Source organism: Bubalus kerabau, chromosome 18, assembly GCF_029407905.1.
Source record: "Bubalus kerabau isolate K-KA32 ecotype Philippines breed swamp buffalo chromosome 18, PCC_UOA_SB_1v2, whole genome shotgun sequence".
NCBI lineage: Eukaryota > Metazoa > Chordata > Mammalia > Artiodactyla > Bovidae > Bubalus > Bubalus kerabau.
In genome coordinates, this window is record NC_073641.1 from 39,315,538 (window position 1) to 39,340,787 (window position 25,250).

General features: G+C 43.6%; 1 long non-coding RNA gene across 1 annotated transcript; it reads left to right on the top strand.

Annotated features, from left to right (window-relative positions):
- The first annotated feature begins 62 nt into the window (after nucleotides 1-62).
- Nucleotides 63-24,835, top strand: LOC129632977 (uncharacterized). The gene is made up of 3 exons (XR_008704781.1): nucleotides 63-231; nucleotides 23,755-23,867; nucleotides 24,545-24,835. It is a non-coding gene; the product is annotated as an uncharacterized LOC129632977 (long non-coding RNA).
- The last annotated feature ends 415 nt before the right edge of the window (nucleotides 24,836-25,250 follow it).

Sequence of the window (25,250 nt, forward strand, 5' to 3'; positions counted from 1 at the left end):
TACATCTACAAAAATCCTTTTTGTCAACCTATCTAATCTAATCATGGCAGTGATATTCCATCATGTCTACATGTATCAGCCACACTCAAAGGGAGATTACATAAGAGTATAGGTCATTGTAGGGGAGTCATCTGAGAATCCTGACAATTGTAAGCCTCATGGAGATACTGGGCCAAGAGAGCCCCCTCATTTGGCTTGAAGGTCTTGACTATCAACTTCTTCCCTGGAAAGGTGAGGGGAAATGCCATGATGCCTTTCCCTAGGACAAATGTTTTTCTTTTTCTTTTATAGTCTAGTGATGGGTAATAGATTAAGGACTGATTGTTGCCTGCCTCTTTGCAATTCCTGGATATAGGCATCTGATACCACCTCTCTTTTGAATCTGTAAACATTTATAACCAGTTATCCTTAGACTGGCATCTCAGCTGAAGCTCTGGGATAACAGGAAATACCAGTGAACATCCTGTTAAATGATTATTTTCTGACTTCATGGTCATGGCACACATCAAAATCTATGACACGTGCTCACAGTCTCCCTTACCTGTCTAGCTAGGTGCTAATGGAGAAAGTCACACAGGTGACTGGGTAGTTGTCACCAAAACTTCACAAGCTCAGGGGGCCCTCGGCACTATCTGAATGCTCCTCCCCTTTTCTTGGCTTGCTCATGTCTCCACACCCCACAGGGGCTGTTTCAGACCCTCACTGTCCTTTTGCACCCCTATTTTCCCCTTCCTTCTCCTTCCTTACTGGGGATTCAAATATCTTTGAGACCAATCCTTCCTCTTAAGAATCTCACAATCTTGTGGGGAAGACTGACACACAAACAGAGGATTATAATATAAGATGAAAAGGGCACTGGCAGAGCTCTTTGAAGAGGACAAGATCAGAACCTGGAAAACCTTCATAAATAGGTTTAAGTTGATTCTGTTTTGGTCAAAACTATTTTCTTAAATCTCATTGCCCACTTCAGACTTACTCTTCTAAAAGACCTGTGTAAGTTCATATTATTCTCAGCCAGACTGGTTTTCCTAAAGTCGTCAGGGAACCTGATAGTTTGGGGTTTGTTTTCTTATTTTCATATGTGATAAGTAGGGAGCTAGGGACAGAGAAGGCAATGGCACCCCACTCCAGTACTCTTGCCTGGAAAATCCCATGGATGGAGGAGCCTGGTAGGCTGCAGTCCATGGTGTTGCCAAGAGTTGGACACGACTGAGCGACTTCACTTTCACTTTTTCACTTTCATGCATTGGAGAAGGAAATGGCAACCCACTCCAGTGTTCTTGCCTGGAGACTCCCAGGGATGGCGGAGCCTGGTGGGCTGCTGTCTATGGGGTCACATAGAGTCAGACACGACTGAAGTGACTTAGAAGCAGCAGCAGCAGCAGGGAGCTAGGGAAGACTTTAGTGATTTCTGAACTGTTTTACTGTTGAATAGTAAATTTTACTGTTGAATAGGATAAAACTATGTATTTTATCATCATTTGAGATGATTTCACTTCAGTTTGAGTATACACAGCCCTGGACCACTGTACATCCTATGCCAGAGTTGAAATGGTTCTTTCAGAAACAATCAAAGATTTCTGAATTGTAGATGGCATGATGGCTTTCATGTGAGGGATTTCTGACTTTTGCTCCATTTGGACATCCACACTTCTGATAGAATATATGTATATGAGACCCCTCTCACAGACCACTTCAGATCCTCTCTTTCTGCACAGACCCTGATTCAGTTGCGAGCTTACAGCACTTCACCCTCTGCTCACATACAAACCTCTCACCTCCAACTCTGGGATTGCTTATGGATCCCACCAAGAGACCCACCTTAGGGTTCATGTCCACCCAAGGACAACCTAGAGGTATAGGGGTGTTAATGCCACAGGTGGTGAACTTTTGAGCAATACAGGGTAGGAGCTAGTGCATAAGGTCTCCCCCTTTTCTCCCTACCCATGAGATGCTGTTAAGGTGACTTCTGCGGGGCCAGGTCGTACAGGCAGAGCAACCAACAGCAGTTAGCCACGGTCAGTTCTGTAATGCAGCCTTTTTTAAAAACTGGAGTATAGTTGTTTGCTGTCCTAGTTGTATAGCACTGCTGCGTTGGTTTCTGCTGTTCAGCAGTCAGCCATACAGATACACGTATCTCCTCTTTTTTGTCTTTTCCCATTTAGATCACCACAGAGCAGCAAGCAGAGTTCTCTGCGCTATTCAGTAGGCTCTCATTAGTTATCTATTGTATTTTATACATAGTGGTGTATATATGTCAATCCCAATCTCTTTTTAATTGACTCTTGTTACTTCCCAGCCCTCCTCCCCTTGCCCCCTACTTCCCCCACCCTGTGGGATTGTGCCTCCTAATAAAATGGCATCACACAATCCTCTGCCCTGGGCTTTGCTTTCTGAGGAACTCAGACCAAGACGATATGCATATTTAATTAGGATATGGTTAGACGAGTGGGCCCTGAGGTCAGAAAAATGAGACTTTAATCCTAGCAAGGTATTTAACCTCTTCATGCCTCAGTTTTATGGTCTGTGAAAAATAATAACCTACTTCATGTTGGTGTTATAAAGTATTGAGACTGATGTAGTAGCAAATATATTACACATTCAACTATTGGCTGTTAGTATTATTTTGAACCCATGCCAAGCTGGAGTGGAATAAATGACCCTTAATGTTAAGATAGTGATGGTGCCTTAATTTTAGCAGCGCTTTATCCTTTTCTGAGAGCCTCATGTTATCACATTCCGTTTTTCCCAGCCCAGTGAGTTAAATGAAGCCTGAACCTTGACTTAGCACCTATTTCTAAAAATCTTGGTCTGCAAAGTGTAGACAGTTTAATGAGAAGAAAGGCAAGGTTAAGAGTGTGAGTAATCAGGTTGTGCACGCAGAGTCTCCCCTGGGTAATGCAATGGAAAGGGGCCCTATCTAGCTACCGTTGGCTTGGGCATGGCTCCTCACTCTTGTTGATTTCTGTAACTTGTCATTCTTGGGATTTGAGCCCCTTTGCAACCTCTTTCTTGGTGTCCTCAAATGGTGCCCCATACAGGGTGCTGCCCACAGAAGGGACTCCGATGAGGACAGAGTGGCATTGATCTCAGAACTCTCTCAAAGGGAGGGTTTTCTGGTTATGTGTCTGCTTAGAGTTGGAGTACTTGAATTAGTGAGAAAAATAATTTAAAAAGGGGATCATGGAAGGCCTTTGGCTTCAATTCTTAACTGGAGTTACATAACAAGGACTCCTGGAAGGTATTAAAGGGAAATTCCTGTTTGTTGACTTGTTGGGCTTTGGCATGTCCTTGTTTTTGGAATTTCCCCCATGTAAACTTTTAAGTCATTTCTATTTGCAGAATTCTGTCCTAGCTCACGTTTGGCCTTTCCAACTGGTGCTTTCCTTAGATGAAGCTTCAGTAAGATGTAACTAAAGAAAATAAACATTTGACTGGAATTACTATAATGTGCTTGTAATGAAAGGACTGGTTGAAGAAACACTGTGTATTAGAACGTAAGTTTCCGAAAGTAGTTTTTCCAAGATTAAAAAAAAATATCATTTGCAGAGTGGTGACTGAAGATACACTGACTGACTCTAGCTCATTTTTGTTTAATGTGGAATAATTCTATATACTTCAAGGCCAAATTTGCTTCACTCAAGCTTTAATTGTCAGTTAGACGAATGGAAAATAGCATGTTACTAATTCCAATTTATTTTGCTTTGATATAGTCAAAATTCATGCAATGGGGAAAAAAAGGAGGTCAGACTATGATCTAACAACTTTTTCTTTTTTTATTATTCACATTTTGCTGTAATTGCTAACATTTAGCAAACAGTCCCACTAAATTACAAACAAAACCCACAGTTGACATTTTTTTCTCACAAAAGGAAAATGTGAAGTCCAGTAAAATTCAGTCCAGTTCAGTTCAGTTCAGTCGCTCAGTCGTGTCTGACTTTTTGCAACCCCATGAATTGCAGCACACCAGGCCTCCCTGTCCATCACTAACTCCTGGAGTTCACCCAGACTCATGTCCATCGAGTCAGTGATACCATCCAGCTATCTCATCCTCTGTCGTCCCCTTCTCCTCCTGCCCCCAATCCCTCCCAGCATCAGAGTCTTTTCCAATGAGTCAACTCTTCACATGAGGTGGCCAAAGTACTGGAGTTTCAGCTTTAGCATCATTCCTTCCAAAGAAATCCCAGGGCTGATCTCCTTCAGAATGGACTCAAAGACCAATAAGCTCATATTATTCTCAACAAGACTGGTTTTCCTAAAACCATCAGGGAATTTGATAGTTTTGTTTTCATATGTTACAAGTGCCAGCTTTTTGTTCAAAATGGGCCTCATAGTTGTCTGAGGGCATTGGTGGTCCATAGATCTGCTACTAATAAAATAAACTCAAAACTGTTCAAGGTAAGAACAAATCTCACAAAGCCCATTTTCTGTGGGACACAGATACTTCGGAACTTCTTTCCCTTGGGAAGGGAATTGTCTCAGGAGTTGGAGGTTGTCTATCTGGGCAGCTTCAGTCCTCTGGAACTCTGGGACCATGGTTGAATTAGGACTTACAAGCAAACAAAATAGGTAATCACCTCTCTGATGTGAGGAGTATGTATGTGTATGTATGAACCTAAGTTTTTCATCTGCAAAATGGAGGCACTTCTGCCTACTTCATTGGGTTTATGATGGGAGTTAAAATGAGGCAATTTTTAAAAGGTGTATTTACTTTTTCAAGATGGGAGTGGTAGAAAAATGTAAATTAATCAACATGAGGATTTATGTTAGTGGTCTTCATGCTCTGTACATATTTATTCAGTGCCTTGCTTTTCTTTAAAATGGGGATAATGATATTGACCTACTTCAAAAGGTTGATGAGAACAACTAATTACTGTTGGTAAAACACTTTGAAAACATTAAATGCTATCTATGAAAATGCCAAATAATAACTTCATGATGCTGTTGAAAGGATTAATTAGGGAATGTTTGCTTGAACCTTGATCCTCTAATGAAAGGTGTTTCTCCTGTTGCTATTTTTGTGTTAACTATTATCTTGTGTTATAAATTATTGGATAGTAAGTGTCATGATTAACTGGTTTTTAACCGTTCCCAGGCACAGTTTTGATAATTTTTCTTTGATCAAATGGATTTCATGTTGAAAAGCATTTTGTTCAATGTCATCCAACTAAACTGACCTTTGCTTGTTTCATGCTCTCACTCACAGCTTCCTAGGGGCTCTCACTCAAGCCTTTCATGGTCTGCTTGAAATATCATACTTAGTGATGGATTCAGAATTTTCTGACTCCTCAGTTTTCTCTGGGCATTTTCCCCACCAGTTACAAAAAGAGAATTCTGAAAAATCATTTAAATCATCTCTTATTGAGCATCAGCACTTGGTTAAAAATAAAAACTGGCACTGTTATTTTCCATACTTAAATGTGCAGATATACAGGCTTACTCTACTAGCTTATTCTCTTACTTTTCTTGGTGGCAAAAGGGATGGCCTTTAGAAGAGCCTTATCTCAAAGGGGATTTGATGAAATTCCATTTTTATTTCTTTCTAATGGATGTGATTGCTCCAAATCACTTCACAGTTTTCCAAAGTGATAATTGGGTCAAAGAAACATAGATGATTTCAAAAGCTAAAGAATTCATTAAAAAAATATCCAGCAGCTCACATAATCTGTGGGGAAACTACAGGTCAAGAACAGTGTGCGATTACGTTGCAGAAGCGCCTTCTCTGGACCCCAGCTCCCACAGCTTGTGCTGCTCCTCTCCCTTACATGGTGCTACCAGCACCTGCCACCTTAACGGTTGTCCCTGCTGCCTATGAAAATCAGATATTGATGCTGCTCCCACCAACACCCATCTCCACAATAAATTTTGACAGCCCTTCACCTTTTATTTAGAGTCTGAGGGGGATGGATCTAATAAACAGAGCCACAGGAAGGCTGAGAAATCCAGAGCCTGGCAATTCTAACTTAAAAAAATTTTTTTTAACTTTTATTTTTTTTACTGGAGTATAATTGCTTTACAATGTTGTGTTAGTTTCTGCTGTACAACAAAGTGAATATCAGCTACATGTAGACATATATCCCTTCCCTCGTGGACCTCCCTCCCAATCCCCCATCCCACCCCACTAGGTCATCACAGAGCACCGAGCTGAGCTCCCTGTGCTATACTGCAGGTTCCCGCTGCTGCTGCTAAGTCGCTTCAGTCGTGTCCGACTCTGTGCGACCCCATAGACGGCAGCCCACCAGGCTCCCCCGTCCCTGGGATTCTCCAGGCAAGAGCACTGGAGTGGGTTGCCAGGTCCTTCTCCAGTGCACGAAAGTGAAAAGTGAAAGTGAAGTCGCTCAGTCCTGTCCGGCTCTTCGCGACCCATGAACTGCAGCCCACCAGGCTCCTCCATCCATGAGATTTTCCAGGCAAGAGTACTGGAGTGGAGTGCCATTGCCTTCTCCCAATAGCTATCCATTTTGCACATGGTGGTGTATTTATGTCAAACCTAATCTCCCAATTCACCCCACCCTCCCCTTCCCCCGCCATGTCCACATGTCTACTCTCTATGTCTGTGTCTCTATTTCTGCCCTGGAATTAGGTTCATCTGTAACATTTTCTAGATTCCACATACAGGCATTAATATATGATATCGTTTTTCTCTTTCTGACTTACTTTACTCTGTATGACAGACTTTAGGTCCATCCATACCTCTACAAGTGACCCAATTTCATTCCTTTTTATGCCTGAGTAATGTTCCATTGTATATGGTCTCTTCCTCAGGAGCAAAGATGGGACTGGGGATGGGTGTTCTTCAAATGTTGGAAAGTACCTCAAATGGTGGGTAACCAAGAAGGGTAACAAATATCCATCTACAACAACAGAACTAAGTCTATAAATATGATCACTGGATTCCTTATTCTTTCACCTAGAATAAATATTTAGATATTTTAAATTTTAAAGCTGTATCTTTGTTGCTTTTTCTGCTTACAAAATTAAATTCTGCTTGGGACAAAAAAAAAAAAGCCATTATTAATCTCAATGTTCTTTAATGAATGTCCTCATAGATTTTTTTTCTACACATTTCCTGTTAAATATTTTCTTTTATTAGAGCAATAAAAATTCTCTTCATGGCATACTTGGTAAACAAGGATCAGAAAAGCCACTAAGAAAGGACAATAGACATCTTTATTATTATCTATTGCCATTTGTGTTTGTTTTTTATTCCTTTGGTTTCTATCAGCAAAAGATGGAAACTGGTGCCTATGTTATGCCAGAGTTTTAACCTGCTCCAGATTAGCTGACTGCCTCACTGTGGTTTTAACTCCCACTGATTTTTTTCCTCTAAATTTAATTACTGATTTTATGCTTCTCAACATTGCCAATGATGAAAGCTTTGCTCCCCTTCTTTTCTTTTTTGTTGGATACTGTGCCTGGCTTTACCAAAATCATGAAAATATGTTGGTGACTTTTATGAACCAATGATGTTACTTGTCAAGTTTACCAACAACGCTCCCTGCAGCAATTTCTTCAAATCTCAGTTTGGAGAGTTCTCATTTGAAACAGATTTTGAATTCTTTCAATGTCAAGATCCCCAATATTTAAAAATAAATGGTACTGGAGAAAGTCACTGTGTGGGCTGCCGCTAAAGGTGGATTACTCTCTCCCAGTTCGGGTATTTGCTTCTCAGCTCTCTTGGAAGTTTTGGGAAGAACTTCGGTCTTGTTTTGATGTAATGCTGTAATGTGATGTAATCGTGGCTCCCCTGACAGTGCAGTTGGTAAAGAATCTGCCTGCAGTGAGGGAGACCTGGGTTTGATTCCTAGGTTGGGAAGATCCCCCAGAGAAGGGAAAGGCTACCCACTCCAGTACTCTGGCCTGGAGAATTCCATGGACTGTGTAGTCCATGGGGTTGCAAAGAGTTGGACACAACTTAGCGACTTTCACACTTAATGTAATGGTAGAGGCAAAGAAAATTTTCACAATGTAGACATCATTGCCTAATGCTTTTTCATCATTCACCAGCACTTGACAATTCATTTTTACCCAACAGAATTTGTTAAATAGTGTATCCAAATAGGCTGTGCTGAACTCTCATCATGAAACAAGTGTTAACTTTTGTAAAACTGAAAAGCCTAGTTTGGTTGGAGCATAAACATTAAAGATTGTTTTTTTCACAATGATGGCTGCAACTGTGCTCCGTAGAATCATCTTTTCTTTGCCTGTGTCTCAAGGAGATCCCACTGAATGGCCTGTGATAGCTCGAGTTTATTCCGTCAAGTACTTGGTTCCCTAACTAGGTATTTCATCATGTGAGCTGTGCATAGTGCTGGTGAGATGCAGGAGGAGAGCATCCCTCATCTCTTGGTAGGTTAATGCCAACAAAACACTGGTAAGGAAAAAAGTAAATGAATTTTAAAAACTGTAAAGTTCCTTCTCACCACCAACAGATGAGGGATGTTCCACCCCTGCTTCTCTCTGGTACTCACTGCACACAACTAAGTGCCTCATTAGGGAACTTTGAGTACTTGACAGAATAAATTGGAGCTATTATTAGAGGTCGTTCAGTGAGGCCTCAGTTTGAAAATGTTTGGCTTGCAGATCAATAACTCATAAGTCTGAAACAACTCTGAAAAAAAGAGTTACAGTCTATGATCTATGAGCTGCTGTGGCCTGGGAGGGCTTCATGGACATGAGAAAGCATGTTGGGTTATTCTGACTGGGTCAACTTGTAGCAGGATTCTCAAAGAAGCCCTCGGGACACCTACAATCCACTGTATTCAAACGGGGGCTGGGTATCTATCTATGGTGCATATGTGTATAAGTAATGTTTTTAAAGGGCATATTAAATGGACTGTTGGTTAGTGGTAATACACTTGATTTTAAAAACAGATCCATGCTGGTTTGGTTTAAAACACAAAATTCTCTTTCCAGGAGAGTATGTTGTAATAGAATCCTGCTACTGATTCAATAAATGTTGATCACCTACTCTGTGTGAGGCACTATGTTAGAATAAATAGTCTCCCTGTTCCCCTCTCTATGTATATAACACACACATATACATATATACATTTATATCTATGAATCTGTATATATAAAGAATACACATATACAAAATTGGTGGTACAGGAAATTTAGTACAGCACAGGTCCCCAACCTTCAGGATCTAATGCCTGATGATCTGCGGTGGAGCTGATGTAATAATAATAGAAATAAAGTGCACAATAAATGTCATGCACTTGATCATCCCAAAACCATCCCCTCACCCTGTCCGTGGAAAAATTATCTTCCACAAAATTGGTCCCTGGTGCCAGAAAGGCTGGGGACCGCTGTAGTACACTGAATTTACTAAATATGTAACTCCAGTGTTTAAGCTGTTCAGGGACTTCCCTGGTGGCTCAGACAGTAAAGAATCTGCCTGCAAAGTTGGAGACCTGGGTTTGATCCCTGGGTCAGGAAGATTCCCCTGGAGAAGGGCATGGCAACCCACTCCAGTATTCTTGCCTGGAGAATTCCATGGACAGAGGAGCCTGGTGGGCTATAATCTATGGGGTCGCAAAGAGTTGGACACGACTGAGCGACTAAGACACACATGAATTATCCTGCCGTATGTAACCTCTTGAAATATTATCTCATATAGTTATTTGGGTTGTTTGGGTTTTGGCTCCCCATCCAGTCTCTGAGGTTTTCCAGATCGGACTGTATAGCAGGCTCTGCCTTCCATCCATTCATTACTCCTCAGCGATAATTAGCAGAGCATGCATACTAAGTCACTTCAGTTGTGTCTGATTCTTTATGACCCCAGGGACTGTAGCTGCTGCTAAACATCCCACCGATGCAGCCCTTTAGCTGAGAGCAGGGTTCCACTCCTCCAAAAGCCATGACTTGGCCACAAACTTTAAAGGTAATGTGTTGACTCGACAGGACACTGATGAAAAGGAGTTAGAGAAAGGTTAAGTACATTACACAAACTTCCGTGTGTCTGGAAATCACCTAGGAATTTATTAAAGAGGAGACTGTGAATCGATAGGCCTGGGGCAGGGCCTGACATTCTGCCTGCAACAAGCTCCCAAGCGAGACCTGGGCTCCTTGTCCGGGGCTCCCTGTCCTAGGCTCCTCGGTGGACCACGCTTGGCCGGAGAAAGGCTATTTGTAACGGTTGCATCAGAGATCAGACCCTGATAACTGGAGCTGAAGGAATCAGGCTCTCCCCGCAGGCCTCATTGTTCCCCCCACCCCCACCTCATCAGTCCCCCTACCCGCTCCCATCCCATCAGCCCGCACGTGGTCGCGCGAGCACGACCCCCGAGAGCCCATCGCTCTCCCTTCCTTCCCTCATTGCCTCCGTGCCCGGGCTTCCTTCCGGGCCAGAGCTGGAGCGCCGCCTCCAGGAGAGCGCGGTCCCCAGAGCTGAAGAGCGACTCACTTGGGACGTCTCCAGTCGCTCCCCCCGGAGACCCGGCAGACCGGTTTTACCTGCCCTCGTCCAGAGGAGGCTACCGACCCAACTCCAGAACGGCAGAGAAGGCGGGCGGGCTTCCTCGTCCCCCCTCCCACCCTGCTCGTCGCCTCTCCCTTTTTCTACCTGACACTCCCGGAGCCGCAGACAGCAAGGACCCAGCGCAGCAGCTGGTCGAGCTCCGTCTCCAGCAACGTGTGTGAAACCGTTCCACCCAAAACACAAACACCAGCCCCTGACATGTTTTAAGAAACGCCACAGTTGGATGACTGCGGAACCAAAACAGACCAAATGGGGAGGCAAGAAGGGAAAGCAATTGGCCCAGTTCGGTTGGAGGAGCCGCTCGTGTTACACTCCCTTTGCCAGTTAGCGTCGTGGGCGTTTGTTGCTGTGTTAATTACAGTTCTTCCCGGAGTCGGAGGCGAGAACAGCCCTTGTGGAACGATTTCAAGTGGAACGTTCCACTAGAAGGAAAACAACTGCCTTCCTCCCCAGCTGGGGAGGGATTCCCACCAGGCAGCCCTCTGGCCGCCGCGGCGGCGAGGCTGCCCTTCTGAGGCGCGCGCTCTGTGCGCCGCGCGCCACTCGTGCGCCCCTCTACCCCCAGGCTGCTGCGTGCAGCTCGGAAACCCGGACTCACTGCGCCCAGGGCGGGGGCTCCCTATGCCAGGGCCGGGAGAGGCCGGCCAAGTGCAGATTTGTTGGCTTTTCCAGGGGCTTGAGGGAGGGCGCACTTTTCAGTGTTTCTGGTTTTCTCGAGGGTTCCAGGGAACTCCGGGAGGGGAAGTGGGGCTCGGGAGACCGACCACCTGTTTCATCTTTGGATGCCCAGGACGAAGGTGGTTCAGAAGGAATCAGGGAGGTAGTGGGGCAGGGTGGAAAGTACCTGGGATTACAGACAAAATGTGTGTCCATGAGAATTTTTTAGGCAAGAATACTGGAGTAGGTTGCCATTTCCTCCACCGGGATCTTCCCAGCCCTGGGATCGAACCGGGGTCTCCTGCATTGCAAGCGGATTCTTTACCTGCTGAACCATTGGGGAAACCCCACAGACAAAAAAAGGACCTTGCTCCAAATCCGGTCTCTGCCCCTCAGTAAACTTTGTGGCCTTGGGCAGGTTGATACTTTTTGCAGTTGGGAGGTTATACTTACCAAGGTCTTGAAGCACTAACATGCTTAAGCGGCACTGACTGTGTTATTGGATTTTTCTAAACCCTGTTCTGACAAGGACCTTATAAAGAAGCACTTTTAAAATTGCCATTTCACAGATGGGAAAACTGAGTCCTAGAGATGTTTATGAAGGTGCCCAAGGTTACACAGCTGATGAGTGGCAGAGGTCGGATTGGAAACAAGGTGGTCTGGCTAGGAAGTTTATGCTTTAATTATGCTGCTAAACTAACTGCATGTTAAACAATCATGTGTATGTAGAGTTCCTGGAACAGAGCAGGGTGATAGCTGTTACTGTTTCCATTACTGTAGGCACATAAACATCAGAACGATCCTGACAGAGACATAGTGGACTCGTTATTGATTTACAGGGAAGGGGGCAGAGGGGGTGATAGTCCAAGTGGTTATGGGAAATCCATCAAAGACGGCTGGATAGGGAATGGAGCATTAAAAATGTGGCTGCTGCTAAGTCACTTCAGTCGTGTCTGACTCTGTGCGACCCCACAGACGGCAGCCCACCAGGCTCCCCCGTCCCTGGGATTCTCTAGGCAAGAACACTGGAGGGGTTGCCATTTCCTTCTCCAATGCATGAAAGTGAAAAGTCAAAGTGAAGTCACTCAGTCGTGTCCGACTCTTCGCAACCCCATGGACTGCAAGCCCGCCAGGCTCTTCCATCCAAGGGATTTTCCAGGCAAGAATACTAGAGTGGGGTGCCATTGCCTAAAAATGTGGATCTCATCTCTAATCCCACTATGTGTCCACACCACCACCTTGCCATGTGTGTCTACAGTATAGACATGGCTTAAGACCCTAGAAAAGCGATTAGGTAAAGCCACAGAGAAGGTGGCTTAGCAAAAAGGCTTTGAGTCTATGAAGTGAAGTGAAGGTGTTAGTCACTCTCAGTCGTGTTCGACTCTTTGTGACCCCACAGGCTAGGACTGTAGCACGCCAGGCTCCCTGTCCATGGAATTCTCCAGGCAAGAGTACTGGAGTGGGTAGCCAGTTGCTTCTCCAGGGCATCTTCCGGACCCAGGGATTGAACTCGGGTCTCCCACATTGCAGGCATATTCTTTACTATATCAGTCTGTACTATAGTCTTCTGTCACCTACTGGCTGCATGCCTCTTATTTAAGACAGTACCAAAAATACACAACTGTTGGTTTTCCTGCCATTTTAAAAAATACACTTTTCTTCTGCAGTGCTATTTGGGCTTCCTAAGAGTAAAATTCTTGGAATTAACTCAACAACTGCAATCCAGAAACCACGGTGTGCACTTGAAACTGACATTTATGCATACTTAAGGGCTGGCAGAGATGCCTGGGATAATATATGGGAAGTGCTTTGGAATAAAAGCACTAGGCAATGATATTTTAAAAGGATACCATACATGTTTTGATTGTAATAATCTTCATGAGAGAATTCTGTCACTAACATATGGCTTTCACTCAGAGTTTCGTATCTTTCTTGGTAAGGCTGTTTTCAGAATAGTACAGGAGTAGAATGGGAAGGATCAGGTCGGGAGACAGGTGATGCTGGGAATGTCTGCCTATGAAGGATTTTCTTAGATATGGAAGGCAGATATTTGGTTCTATAGAAGACAATCTGTTTACCTTTCACCAGGGCAGTGCCCATCCATCAGGACGATTTAAGAAGGTGGGTATCTATACATGCCACATTCGTTTCTTATTGCTGTTATAACAAATTACCACAAATACAGTGGCTTAAAGCAACTAAGCTTTTATTTAACAAGTCTGGGTTAATAAACTGGCACAAACCCTTTTGTCATGTAATGTAACATTAGGCTCTAAGGAGCAGAATGTGGATAACTTTGGGGGCTATTATTCTGCCTGCTGCACACCGCAGTTGCTTTGGTAAAAAGGATAACCTGAATTCATTCATAAATATGTGGTCATCACTTAGTCTGTGAAAGGTCCCATTAGCAAGGACCTCTGAATCACACAGCCCTGTGTTTTGAGTTCTGGCTCGGCTAATAACTAGTTATGTTATTTTGGGGCAGTTATATAATCTTTCTAACCTCAGTCTTTTGATCTGTCAAGTGGACATAATAATTCTCCAAGTCAGGTTTCAACAGTACGTGAACCTTGAAATTCCAGATGTTCAAGCTGGATTTAGAAAAGGCAGAGGAACTAGAGATCAAATTGCCAACATCCGTTGGATCATAGAAAAAGCAGGAGAATTCCAGAAAAACATCTACTTCTGCTTTACTGACTACGCCAAAGCCTTTGTGTGGATCACAACAAACTGTGGAAAATTCTTTAGGAGGTGGGAATACCAGAGCACCTTACCTGCCTCCTGAGAAATCTGTATGCTGGTCAAGAAGCAACAGTTAGAACTGGACATGGAACAACAGACTGGTTCCAAATTGAGAAAGGAGTACCTCAAAGCTGTATATTGTCACCCTGCTTATTTAACTCATATGCAGAGTACATCATGTGAAACGCTGGACTGGAAGAAGCACAAGCTGGAATCAAGATTTCTGGGAGAAATATCAATAAGCTCAGACATGCAGATGATACCATCCTTATGGCAGAAAGTGAAGAGGAAGTAAAGAGCCTCATGATAAAAGTGAAAGAGGAGAGTGAAAACGCTGGCTTAAAACTCAGCATTCACAAAACGGAGATCATGGCATATGGTCCCATCACTTCATGGCAAATTAGAGAGGGAAACAATGGAAACAGTGACAAACTTTATTTTCTTGGGCTCCAAAATCCCTGCAGATGGTGACTGCAACCATGAAATTAAAAGACACTTGCTCCTTGGAAGAAAAGCTATGACCAACCTAGACAGCATATTAAAAAGCAGAGACATTACTTTGCTGACAAAGATCTGTCTTGTCAAAGCTATGGTTTTTCCAGTAGTCACGTGTGGATGTGAGAGTTGGACTAAAAAGAAAGTTGAGTGCCAAAGAATTGATGCTTTTGAACTGTGGTGTTGGGGAAGACTCTTAATGTCCCTTGGACTGCAAGGAGATCCAACCAGTCCATCTTAAAGGAAATCAGTCCTGAATATTCATTGGAAGGACTGATGCTGAAGCTGAAGCTCCAATACTTTGGCCACCTGATGCGGCCACCTTTGGCCACCTTTTTCCAACTAACTCATTGGAAAAGACCCTGATGCTGGGAAAGATTGAAGGTGGGAGGAGAAGGGGATGACAGAGGATGAGATGATTGGATGGCATCACTGACTGGATGGGCATGAGTTTGAGCAAGCTCTGGGAGTTGGTGATGGACAGGGAGACCTGGCATGCACAGTCCACGGGGTCGCCAAGAGTCGGACATGACTGAGTGACTGAACTAAACTGAACCTTTTGGGGTTGTTTTTTAAATTAAACAAGAAAATGCTAGAAAGCAGCACAGTGTTTGGCACATGGTAAATACTCAATGAATGTTTTTGGCTATTGTTATTATTGTGTGCCCTGGGATTGCAAAGAAGTAAAATGCATGTCTGCCCTCAGTTTGGGGAGTAAGGCACACTCATACATGCAGCTGTGAGTAGGACACACAGGAACAGATGGTGAAACATACAAAACAGCATCCCGCTTAAGGGCTACATGGGGTACCAGAAACAGTAAATGCTGTTGAGGGAAATAAGAGAAGATATTTTCAGTTATCAGGAAAGGTAGGAATGGAACAGGCTGGATGGATGCTGGAACTAGAAGAAAGGTTCAGTTCAGGTCAGTCTCTCAGTCGTGTCTGACTCTTTGTGACCCCACAGACTGCAGCATGCCAGACTTCCCTGTCTGTCACCAACTCCCAGAGCTTACTCAAACTCAAGTCTGTTGAGCCAGTGATGACATCTACAAATGCTGAGCACACGAGTATATACACGGAATGTTACAAGGTAGCAGTAAGTAACAGGATTGTGTTATGAAATGGAGGGTTGGGAAAGAATGTTCATTCATTCATTTTCAGAATTTTTTTCAGAATGCTAGGGCAGGAGTGGACTATCAGATATGAAGGGAAAGCCTTGAAGGCTAAGTTATATAGTTAAGATCTTTCCTAGTGATAGCAGGGTGCAGTGGACTGTTTCAAAACAGGTTACATTCATGATGAAAGCAGTGTTTCCTCCTCCTCCTCCTCCAAGTCGCTTCAGTCGTGTCTGACTCTGTGTGACCCCGTAGACGGCAGCCAACCAGGCTCCCCCATTGCTGGGATTCTCCGGGCAAGAACGCTGGAAGGGGTTGCCATTTCCTTCTCCAATGCACAAAAAGTGAAAAGTGAAAGTGAAGTCGCTCAGTCATGTCCTACTCTTAGCGACCCCATGGACTGCAGCCCACCAGGCTCCTCTGTCCATGGGATTTTCCAGGCAAGAGTACTGGAGTGGGGTGCCATTGCCTTCTCCGATGTATAGGCAAAGAAGTGAAGAATGCAAAGAAATAGAGGAAAATAATAGAATGGGAAAGACTAGAGATCTCTTCAAGAGAATTAGAGATACCAAGGGAACATTTCATTCAAAGATGGGTACAATAAAGGACAGAAACATATGGACATAATAGAAGCAGAAGATATTAAGAAGAGGTGGTAAGAATACACAGAAGAACTATACAAAAACTATCTTAATGAACCAGAAAACCACGATGGTGTGATCACTCACGTAGAGCCAGACATCCTGGAATGCAAAGTCAAGTGGGCCTTAGGAAGCAACACTGAACAAAGCTAGTGGATCTGATGGAATTCCAGTTGAGCTATTTCAAATCCTAAAAGATGATGCTGTTAAAGTGCTGCGCTCAATATGCCAGGAAATCTGGAAAACTCAGCAGTGGCCACAGGACTGGACAAGGTCAGTTTTCATTCCAATCCTAAAGAAAGGCAATGCCAAAGAATGTTCAAACTACCACACAGTTGCACTCATTTCACCTGCTAGCAAAGTGATGCTCAAAATTCTCCAAGCTAGGTTTCAACAGTATGTGAACCAAGAACTTCTAAATGTTCAAGCTGGATTTAGAAAAGGCAGAGGAACCAGAGATCAAATTGCCAATAGCCGTTGGATCATAGAAAAAGCCAGAGAATTCCAGAAAAACATCTACTTCTGCTTCATTAGCTACACTAAAGCCTTTGACTTTGTGGATCACAGAAAACTGGAAAATTCTTAGAGATGGGAATACTAGATCACCGTACCTGCTTCCTGCAAAACCTGTATGCAGGTCAAGAAGCAACAGTTAGAACTGGACGTGGAACAATGGACTGGTTCAGAATTGGGAAAGGAGTACATCAAGGCTGTATATTGTCACCTTGCTTATTTAACTTATATGCAGAGTACGTTATATGAAATGCCTGGCTGGATGAAGCACAAGCTGGAATCAAGATTGTCAGGAGAAATATTAATAACCTCAGATATGTAGAGGACATCATCCTTATGTCAGAAAGTGAAGAAGAACTAAAGAGCCTCTTGATAAAAGTAAAACAGGAGAGTGAAAATGCTGGCCTAAAACTCAACATTCACAAAACGAAGATCATGGCATCTGGTCCCATCACATGGCAAATAGAGGGGGAAACAATGGAAACAGTGACAGACTTTATTTTCTTGGGCTCTAAAATCCCTGAAGATGGTGACTGCAGCCATGAAATTAAAAGATACTTGGTCTTTGGAAGAAAAGCTATGACCAACCTAGACAGCATATTAAAAAGCAGAGACATTAGTTTGATGACAAAGGTCCACCTACTCAAAGCTATGGTTTTTCCAGTAGTCATGTATGGATGTGAGAGATGGACCATAAAGAAGGCTGAGCACTGAAGAATTGATGCTTTTGAACTGTGGTATTGGAGAAGACTCTTGAGAGTCCCTTGGACTGCAAGGAGATCCAACCAGTTCATCTTAAAGGAAATCAGTCCTGAATATTCATTGGAAGGATTCATGCTGAAGCTGAAGCTCCAATACTTGCCCACTTGATGCGAAGAGCCAACTCATTAGAAAAGACTCTGATGCTGGGAAAGATTGAAGCTGGGAGGAAAAGGGGATGCCAGAGGACAAGATGGTTGGATGGCATCACTGATTCGATGGACAGGAGTTTGAGCAAGCTGTGGGAGATGGTGAAGGACAGGGAAGCATGGTGTGCTGCAGTCCACAGGGTAGCAAACAGTCGGACACGACTGAGCAACTGAACAACTGAACAACAGCAACAGCAATGTGTAGGCAAGTTGATAGAAGAGCCTGGAGGTAGAGTGACCTGTTGGGAGATGTTTTCAATGGTGCAGATAAGAATGGCTGGAGTAGCTGTGATAGGAATCACAGCCTCAGGAAAGGGAATCTATGTAAGAAGATACAATGAAGCGAGGGCAAAGGGCCTTGATGATTAAGAGGGAAGAGATCAAACATTCCTGGAAGTCTGGTGATGGCAGTAATAGAAATAAGAAGCAAGTTCAATTTGAGTGTTCCTGTATTTAAGATGTTGGCAGGTCATCCAGGTGGCATATGTCCAGTAGGCATTGGAAATGTGTCACTTAGAACCTCAGAGCAAGATCAGAGCTTTATAATTCAGTTTGGAAGTCTTCAGCGAAGGGAGAGGTGGTGGCTGAACTCCTCCACAACTGCCTCCCAGCCTTTCTTGATCAAACCCATTTTAGTGGCCAGCCTGCTGATTTCTAGCCTCATCCCTCTATTTCTCATTCCATATCTCCCTTTTCACTCCTTGTTACAGGCTGAATTGTGTCTCCTTAAAATTCAGAAGTTGGAGTCCTGTCCCCCAGCATCTCAGCTTGTGACTGTATTTGGAGGTTGAGTCTTTAAAGAGGTGATCAAGGTTCAACAAGGTCATTGGGGTGAACGCTACTCCAATATGACTGGCATCCTTATAAGAAGAGGAGATCAGGAACTTCCCTGGTGGTCCAGTGGCTAAGACTCCATGCTCCCAATACAGAGCGCCCAGGTTCAACCCTGGCCAGAGAACTAGATCCCACGTGCTGCAGCTGAGAGTTTACTTGCCGCAACTAAAGATCTTGCATGCCACAAGTAAAAGAACACATGTGCTGCAACTAAAGAACCAAGACCCGGTGAAGCCAGACTTCTTATAGCTCAGTTGGTAAATTATCTGCCTGCAAAGCAGGACACTCGGGTTCAATTCCTAGGTCAGAAAGATCCCCTGGAGAAGGAAATGGAAACCCACTCCAGTATTCTGCTTGGAGAATCCCATTGTCAGAGGAGCCTGTTGGGTTACAGTCCATGGGGTTGCAAGTTCAGTTCAGTTCAGTTGCTCAGTCAAGTCTGACTCTTTGTGACCCCATGGACTGCAGCACACCACGCTTCCCTGTCCATCACCAACTCCCAGAGCATTCTCAAACTCATGTCCATTGAGTTGGTGATGCCATCGAACCCTCTCATCCTCTGTTGTCCCCGTCTCCTGCCTTTAATCTTTCCTAGCATCAGGGTCTTTTCAAATGAGTCAGTTCTTCCATCAGGTGGCCAAAGTATTGGAGTTTCAGCTTCAGCATCAGTCCTTCCAATGAATATTCAAGACTGATTTCTTTTAGGATGGACTGGTTGGATCTCCTTGCAGTCCAAGGGACTCTAGAAAGAGTTGAATGTAAATAAAAGAAGTATTTAAAAATATTTTTAAAAGAAGAGGAGATTAGGACAAAGATACACATCGAGGAAAGACCATGTGAAGACACAGGGGGAAGACAGTCATCTGTGAGCCGAGGAAAGAGGCCTTAGAAAAAACAACCCTGTAGACACCTTGATCTCGGATTCCTTGCCTCCAGAATGATGAGAAATCATGGTAAAATAAAATTCTGTTGTCTTAAGCCACCTAGTCTGTGGTACCTTGTCATGGCAGCCCTTTTAAAGAATGCACGTAGCCCAAGGACACAACATAAACCGATTTGAATCAAATGGGTCTAAGATGGCAGACAAGTCAACTTTGACTAGATCTTGATCCTCAATCAGCAAGTTAAATGAAACACTCAGAAGCTCCATGACAGTTCCAAGCCACCGTCAGAAGACGGAAAAATGGGCGGTGGCCCAATTCCTGGAAATCGCTACCCCTTTCCCAAAATAGTTGGAATAATCTTCCTACTCATTAGCTTGTGAAATTACCCAGCCCCTAAAAACTAACCACGCCACATTCTGAGCCTGCTGCACTCACCCTCTGCGATGGCCCACCGTCTGTCTGTGGAGTGTGTTTCTCTCTGAATAAATCCACTTCTTACCTATCACTTCATCTCTCACTGGGTTCTTTCTGAGATGAGACATCAAGAACCTGAGCTTCATTAGGTCCTGAAACCAACCAGGTCTCTCATCTCAGTTGGAAGATTGTGGTTTTGGCTGGGTTCGAGTCCCAGCCACATGGATTATAGTCCCAATCTGAGATAAAGGGTTGCACAGGGACCAGTGTCCTGGTATGACTACCCCATCTGAGGGCACCCCGTATGCCAGTGTATCCCCCCTGCTTACATTTTGCCAGCTCTGTTTCCCAGCCACTCATTCTCGGTATATGCTGTGGGTGGTATTGAGTAGTTATCAGCAATGTTGTTCCCTGTGAACTGAAAATAAGGTTATTCTTCCCTGATAACAGTGCTCTGTATCTCAAGAGGCCCCCCCACTCCCCCCACCACAGTGGTCACTCTGGCGTCCAGAGCACATCTTGTTGGATAACACGCCTTTCTCAGCACCCGGCTCACAGCTGTTGGAGGACTGTTCAGCCACCTGTTCGTAAGGCTGTCTCTGGCAATGGATTCCTGCCTGTGCCTTCCTTTGAAAGTATACTCAGAACAGAAAGAAATGTGTCCTTCCTCATTAATGAGAGCGGGAAGTGACATTTGACCGTACTTATAATTCATGAGGTTTTTTGTGTTTTTTTTTTTTTAGGATTGATTCTGAATCTCAGCCCTGCTGTTCAAAACACAAAATAAAGTGCTAGGAGTGTTGAAGACCAAGTCAGGGCTTAAAAAGTAGCCCTCAGAGGAAGCAAACAGAGAGATATTTTTGCACAACCACCTACGAAGAGCTTATCTAGGAAAGGGTCGAATAGCTAGTGCTCAGAAAGCTCCTGTTAGCTCATCTGGATTGATTCCAAGTCCTGACTCGTAGACTTCTGTGACAGTGAAATATTCAGACCAGGACCATGTCCTTGGTGACTTCTGTGTTCATTAGAGCTGGCCTTTATGATGGATTGAGGCCGTTATTATGAGGAAGGTGCTGATGAACTGTTCTCCATCTTCACAGAGGACAGAATGAGAGCAAGTGGGCTGAAGGTGTAGCCATAAGAGTCGTCAGAAATAGCCTGCTTCTCAGGCCATTTTAGAGCCTGCCTAGGTGACACGACTGAAGCGACTTCGCAGCAGCAGCAGGTTGTGCTTTAGCTCCCTCCTCTGGGATTCCTGGGTACTACCCTGCATGTCCCACGGTTGTTCCATTTACCGTTACTAACACATTGTGGAGTTACATGGTCATGTGCCTGTTCCTACCAGCAGACTGTGAACTCCCCAGGGGCATGACTTCATCTGTCTTTGTTCCTCTGCCTCCGCCTGTAGCTGGCATTGGGTGAGCCCTCCATGGAGGTGAATGAATGGCTATCTCTTTGTCCTTCGAAAATTATTTAGCGTCCTGGAAATTCTGTTTGTGTGTATATGTGTGTGTGTGTATGAGAGAGAGAGAGAGAGAGAGAGAGAGAGAGAGAAGGTGGGAAAGACCATGAATAAATGACTCTCAGAAATGACTCTGATGACTTCATTCCTCTGGATTTCAAATAAGTATGTGAAGAGCATTGCAAATCCAGCAAATGTTGATGGGTAAGACATAATTATCGACTAATCAACTAACAGAGGGCTGGCAAATAGGTATTTGTTTGAGAGAGAGGGTGACTGTGTACTTGATGGTCAGTATAGGGCCATTTATGGGCTCCTACTAATGTATCAGGTGTTTTGTTCATGCTTTTTCATTTGATTCGCACGTACTTCTTGAGATTTATATTACTTCCCCCCATTTTACAGATAGGGAAACTGAGGTTCCGAGAAGTCTATTCATTCAGTCACAACCGTATTTATTATGTTCTGGCTGCATGCTAGACTGTGTTAGGCTCTAGGGCTATGTAGGACACATGTAGTCCTTTTTCCTTAGGGCTTAGAATCTAGCAGGGAAGAGAAACATAAAAGAGGTAAGAGATGTGGCTCAACAGGGTGCTGTTGCAGTTTATAGCAGGAGGGTGCCCATTAGGAGTTCGGAGAACAGTGAGATACTGAGGAGCAGGCAGCTTGTTACAGTGGGCAAGTAAGCACCAGGTGCTCTGGGAAGACACAGGAGGCAATCAGGGAGGCTTTGGAGGAAGTGATATCCTACTGAGACCTAAAGGGCAAATAGGAGTTTACTATTTAATAGGTTAAAAAGGGAGAGGGAAGGAGTGTTTCTAGGGGATAGAATATGCAAAGGCCCAGAGTTGAGAACTAACATGACCCTTTAAAGTTAACCCTGGCTGCAATATGGATTCTGAGCTAGAAATGAAGCTGGAGAGATAAGCAGGGGGACAGATACTAAGGGTTATCATAAAAATCTCAGACTTGATCTCAAGGCAACAGACAGAGGATGAAAGCCCAAACAAAGTAGGAACAGGCCAAGTGACTAGTCCGAGGTCTTATGACCAGAAATCAGGTTTTATAACTGAGGTTCAGCCTGCCTTTAAAAGAGAAGATGGAGACTCACTTGTGTTTTCTACCAGTCTTTTGCAACTCCAACTCCCAGCCCACAGGGCTTTCCATTTTCTGTTTCCCTGGGTCTCCAGTAGCTCTGGAAGAGGGTATGTCTCAGCCCAGGGACAGGTGGGAGATGCTGGCACCAAGGAGTGATTTTCTGCCAGCGCTCCTGCCTCCTGACTGCTTTCTATCTGTTTTCTTGGGGTTGACATTGCTGACCACTACACAGGTGTGCAAGCACGTGCTGGCTTCTTCTGGTGGTGTGGAAGCAGCCAGTCCAGCTGCATCAGGAAGTTTTTTTTACTACTTCCCTAAAGCAGGAGAAGAAAAAGAACCAGGTTCCCCCCTTGTAAGAGGAGCAGGTATTGGGTGGGCAGGAGAATACACTTGGGTTCTCTCTGTGCCAGTTGCATTCTTGCTGGCTGCATTTGAGATGCATATGCTTGTGTTTTGTTTTGCATTGTTTTCCTGTATACCTCCTCACTGGAGGGCTGCCATTATGCCTAATATTTAACTAAATCTATGAACCATTATTTCATATTCTGGAATCCCAAAATGTTAAAATGCTTTCATGGTAAACAAAACATTTTCAAGAATTGCTCAATAGAATTTACAAGAATAAACTTGCTTTCCTTATCTGTAGATATTCAGCAGGATGGCTGTCTTTGTTCATTTTTTTTTTTCCCTTTTACTATTGTGTAGCAGGTAAGGGTACAGTCTCTCCCAGACCATCTGATTTCAAACCCTGACTCTAACATTTTCCAGCTGATGACCTTAGGAACACTTCTTAATGTTTCTGTACCTCCATTTCTTTCTTTCTGTAAGAGAGATAATAAACATATTTGTCTCATAATCTGATTATGAGGATTTAATGAGTTAATCAGAATGATGTCTGGCACCTAGGAGGTACTTCACAAGTATCCAACCTTCATGATTTAGCTTGCATACTTTTTTGTTTTTGTTTGTTTTTGAAGTATTCACCCTCAACCCCAAATGAGCTTCTAGGAAGGGCTTTGAACAGATAAGTTGTGCTGACTTTCACCCTGAGCACCCTCTCCGTGTGAAATCCATCACCATTCAAGGAGATGATTAGGAGATGAGGCTTCTCTGAGAATGGAAGGAGGAAGTTACAGCTCTGCTTTGCTAAAGTTTCTGAGTGTTCAGAAGTATTTGCAAGAGATGAACTAATATCCTGTATGTTAAGACCCATCGCATCAATCATTCCCAACAGCATTTTGGGGGAACATAGAGCACACAGCTCAGTGACAAACTGCAGAACCACAAGTGATTTTTTTTTTTAATGTAGATAATGTACATCGTATAAGTGAAATTCCAATTTTTCCCAAGTCACAGAGGAATCCACTTTTAGCAAGTATTGCTATGCAGCTGGCTTTCTCTTAAAGCTAGGTGAACTCCTTTGTTTTGAACTCAGTTTTCATTGCAGGTCAATTAATTCTTTAGCTCTGAATACGTGACTTTTTTTTTTTTTTTTTTCTGAAACAGCTTTAACCAGAAAATGCATGCACGAGTGTAAGAGAAGGCTGCCCTTTGAGTCTCCTCAACAGAGGCTGTGACGAGCAGGTTCTCGACAGTCTGCATTGCCTGGGAATGGGCAGGTGACAATGGAGACAGCCGGGGAGGGACAGGAACGGGCATATGGTCCTCATTGGCACAGCACACCAAAGTAATTAAAAACGTCTTAAAATGCAGAAACCCCCCAAACTGTAAAGTATATCATGGTAGATGTCAAATTAGCATTTTCTGCCTCTTTTTAACAATGCCATAATCTCATTAATCTACAGAAGGAACCAAATGCATGGACTCCAACCAGTTGGCTGGACATATGTTGCATATTGGACTGGCCATTTGGCTGGATCCGATTAAAGTAGAGAAATTGCATTTTATTTTGGGCACTGAACCCAAATCTGGACCTGCTTATTACTTTTTGAGCTCCTTTTCTCAAGTGATAGGTTTGTGAATGCCAAAAATTCAGTACCAACTTGAGTTGAAAGAAAAAAAAGCCTGTAAAGAAACTCTACAGAGGAAAGGAACAAGGATTAGAGATAGAGATGTAAGGCTGGTTTCAGATTAAATAGCAGCATTCACAATGTTAAATATTAGAACTGTCAAGCCCACTTATGGGCTCAGTTGATTAAGATATTTTTTAATTTTGCATGTATGATATAAACTCTCAAGCCTTTCAGCACAATGCTTTGTTTTAACATTCTTTATTACTAAGTATTACTAGGGTTTCCAGGTGGCTCAGCAGTAAAGAATCCATGTGCCAATGCAGGACACTCGGGAGATTCAAGTTCAATTCCTGGGTCAGGAAGATCCCTTGGAGGAGGAAATGGCAACCCACTGAAGTATCTTGCCTGGAAACCCCGTGGACAAAGAAGCCTGGTGGCCTACAGTCCATGGGTCTCAAAGAGCTGGACACAACTGAAGTGACTAATAACAGCAGCAATGTAAACAACAATATTACTAAGTATTAAAACAAAAATCTTCTAAATATTTCTGAAAGCAAAATGAATGTGTATTGCTTACGTACATGGATTTACCCACTGTCTTAGTTTGAGTCACTATAACATTTTATCACAGACTGGGTGGCTTAAACAACAGAAAAGGATTGTTCACAGTTCTGATGGCTAGAAGTCCAAGTTCAAGGTGCTGGCTGATTTGGTATCTACTGGGATTGTCTTTCTGATCTGGCTTCTTGTGGTGTTCTCACATGGGAGGGAGAGAGATTGTCTCTCTTGTGGAGTCTTTTCTTATAAGGGTGCTAATCCCATTCATGTGGGCTTTAACCCTCATGACCTAGTCACCGAACAAAGATCCCATCTCCAAATATCATCACATTAGGGATTAAGGCTTCAAAATACAGATTTTGGGTGGATACCTTCACTCCATAGCATCCACTAACGTTTCTGGGGTATTAGTTATGTGCTTAACACCTTGTACTAAGCATTATAAGAATGGAAGTTTGCTGTGACGCTGTA